The following is a 3,611-nucleotide window of genomic DNA, read 5'->3' as shown; positions in this document are numbered from 1 at the left end:
ACAGATGCAATACTTGCTCTGGAAAGAGATTTCAAAGAGACTGACAGGAACGAATAGACTGTATCACAGGAGGATTTAACATTCCTCCAAAAGCTTGAGCAAGGCATAACACAGATGGAAAAGGGACATTTGGAGATGCCATTGCCATTTAGAGAAAAGCCACAAACTTGCTGAAAACAGACCAAACCAGTTCAAACGCAAACTCATGAAAGACGAAAAATACAAGGAGGATTACATGAAATACATGAATGACATCATCGAAAGAGATGATGCAGAAGAGACTGATGATATCGGACTCCCTGGCAAGACATGGTACATACCACACCACACCATCTATCATCCAAAGAAACCTGACAGGTTACGTGTGGTCTTCGACTGCCAAACACAAAGGTACCTGCCTTAATGAACATTTACTGATTGGCCACGACATGATCAACAGTCTTACTGGTGTTCTTGTGCACTTCAGACAGCACCACGTCACCCATTCCAAACCAAAATGTCCACATGACCAATGTCCACTAGCCAATAATGTTTGACAAGAAGGGAAGGTGCAGGGTTCCTGGATGCACAGGAAAACCCAAAGTTGTGTGCAAAAAAACTGGCAGGTACGTGAAAGTGTTCAGTAGCAGGCAGCGGCACGCACCAGAAACAGGTGGAAAAGAGTAGCAAGCATCTGGTTACCATGGTGATGTGCAGGCTGAGGTGTGCGCTGCAGCGAGGAGCCGGGCAGGAGATGAGGTAAGGAGATGAGTTGTGGGGGTATTAGGTGCCACAGCTACAAATAGAAAAAGAGGCATAAGGTTTTTTTTTCATTTAACTTTCCAGAGGCATTCATCCTCCATTCATATTTAATATTACTAAAGCATTAAAATAACACAAAAGAATGTGGATGTCTTATTTCAGTATTAGGTGCCTTTTTTGTTAAGTACATAACTCCACATGTGTTCATTCATAGTTTTGATGCCTTCAATGAGAATCTACCAATGTAAATGGTCATGAAGAAAACATATTGAATGAGAAGGTGTCCAAACGTTTGGCCTGTACTGTATGTGAAGTTATGACTGGAACGTCTGGATTTCTACATTCTCAACTTTAAATGTTAATCACAAAACATTTGTGGGTTTTTTTTTTATAGCAGATTACAGTAACCCTGAGCAAATCCTAGATTCTCATAAATCCAATATGTTGAACTCATAAGTGTCAGGACATCTGGACAGTGTCAGGAGAGAATATGGCATAGACGTCACTGCTGCATCGGTCTACTCTGGGATATGTGTGATGCAAACACAAGTTCAAGTTTAATGTTTAGGTGTGCGTTTTCATTAAGGTTTAAATGCATTATGTCTGTATAAGATGGAAGGACACTTGAAAAGAAAAAAAAGGAAGTAAAAACTGTGTGTCACAGGCAAATTTAATCTAGGTATGTGACTGGGATACATGTACCAATGAATGCTGCTGACAGGGTGGCCTTGATAGTGGGCAAGCAGCTGTCGTGGCCTCACAAAGAACATGGACCATGCGGTTCTTCAGGAGGTTCTTGGCCAGAATGCTTCCTTTCAGGATGTCCATCCGCTTTCTGTGAATCCTGTCTTTGCTGGTGAGATGAGGTCACCTGATGCAGAAATGGCCACCTCTCCAGGCTGGGTGGGCGTCCCTTCTGGCACTGGGAGCGTTGGTGAGAGAGGTAAAGAAGAACCCAAAGATGCAGTCAGGAGATGGAAGAAAGTTGAAGAAAGTCAAGTCAGGACTTTATGGCAGAGTGGCCTGCCAGAAGCTTCTACATTTTGGCCTTAAATCTAAGAGGTATGTGTGGAGAAAACCAGGCACTGTCCAATCCAGTCCCAACAGTGAAGCATGGTGGTGGCAGCATCATGCAGTGGGGCGGTTTTGCATCTGCAGGGGAGGACGACTGGTTGCAATCAAGGGAAAGAGAAATGCAGCCAAGTACAGGGATATCCTGGACAAAAACCTTCTCCAGAGTGCTCAGAAACGCAGAATCACCTGTCCAATACAGTCCCAACAGTGAAGCATGGTGGTAGCAGCATTCTAACAAGACAATGACCCTGAGCACACAGCTAAAATTACGAAAGGGTGGCTTCACAACAACTCTGTGCCTGTTGAATGATCCAGCCAGAGCCCTGACTTAAACCCAATTGAGAATCTCTGGAGAGACTTAAAATTAGCTGTCCACCAGAGTTTACATCCAACCTGCCAGAACTGGAGAGGATCTGCAAGAAGGAATGGCAGAGGATCCCCAAATCCAGGTTTGAAAACCTTGTTTTGTTCTTTCCCAAAAAGACTCATGGCTGTATTAGATCAAAAAGACACTTCTACTAAATACTGAATACTTAGGACCATGTGATATTTCAGTTTTTCATTGTTTATAAATCTGCAAAAATATCAGTATTTTTCTGTCAATATACGGTGCTGTATGTACATTAATGAGGAAAAAATGTATTTAAATCATTTTAGCAAATGACTGCAATATAACAAAGAGTGAAAAATTTCCGTACCCACTGTGTATGAATGGTTCTGGCCCATGCGTGTCTCACTCTACACTCCCTCTGCAGTTCTCTGTAGCCCAGACACAACTCCTTGCCACCTTGGTCATCTTTTCCCACTCGCTCATCAACCTCGGTCTTATCCTGAAGTCACAGATACACAGAGCGTACGAACCATACGCTTGGTTAAAATTTGAAGTGAAAGTGAAGAGATCGTTGAGCACAAATTCATTACATTACATTACATTAACAGCATTTATCAGTCACCCTTATCCAGAGCAACTTACAATCAGTATTTACAGGGACAGTAACCCTGGAGATAACTCAGGGTTAAGCGTCTTGCTCAGGGACACAATGGTAGCAAGAGGGGTTTGAACCTGTGTCTTCTGGTTCATAGGTGAGTGTGTTACCCACTGCTTTTAACCATCACCCTTAGTGAGCAGTGGGCAGCCATGACAGGCACCCGGGGAGCAGTGTGTGGGGATGGTGCTTTGCTCAGTGGCACCTCAGGATCGGGATTTGAACCGACAACCTTCTGAATACGGGGCCGCTTCCTTAAAGCTACAGACACGGAAACGGCACATCCTGGGGAAATCTCATTGTGGGACTGGATCAAAGTAGTTATTCTGCACCAAGGCTCAATTTCAGATAGAGACTTTAGATTCAGTATTAGGGGACCAACAAGACCGATATAAAAGCAAGTCATTGACTCTGAGTTTAGTTACACGTGTAAGTGTTTGTGTGTGTAAAATAAAAAATCACTCAGCATTTTCAGAAAGTAGGTGGTTTCTACAGAACAGAACACAAGCCAGCGTTCACGCAGGCGTACCTCTTCCTGATCCAGCATCTGCTGCAGTAGTTTCTCCACAAGCTGAGACTCATCATCCCACAGACAAACAGGACATGAAAAAAATTGTGATAACCACATATATTCAAAGAAAAAAAAATATTTAGCTTCCTTTAGCTAAGGCTTTAAATCAAAACTACCTAAACAAAACACAATTCCAAAGACACGCACAGAAACGAACTTCACCAAAAAATTCCAAATAAATCAGCAGCCTTAATGCAGCCTTCATGCCCGAAAGTATGGTGTGTGGTGAATGGTGTTGA

General features: G+C 43.0%; 1 long non-coding RNA gene across 1 annotated transcript; it reads right to left on the bottom strand.

Moving 5' to 3' along the window:
* Positions 1 to 720: 720 nt before the first annotated feature.
* On the bottom strand, positions 721 to 2,647 carry LOC114790921 (uncharacterized). Its single transcript, XR_003749875.1, has 3 exons — positions 2,514 to 2,647; positions 1,444 to 1,663; positions 721 to 775 (listed from the first exon to the last, which is right to left on the bottom strand). It is a non-coding gene; the product is annotated as an uncharacterized LOC114790921 (long non-coding RNA).
* Between the last annotated feature and the right edge of the window lie 964 nt (positions 2,648 to 3,611).

This window comes from Denticeps clupeoides, chromosome 5 (assembly GCF_900700375.1).
Source record: "Denticeps clupeoides chromosome 5, fDenClu1.1, whole genome shotgun sequence".
NCBI classification, from domain to species: domain Eukaryota; kingdom Metazoa; phylum Chordata; class Actinopteri; order Clupeiformes; family Denticipitidae; genus Denticeps; species Denticeps clupeoides.
Note: the sequence above shows the minus strand (reverse complement) of the source record. Positions and strands in the feature narration are given on the sequence as shown.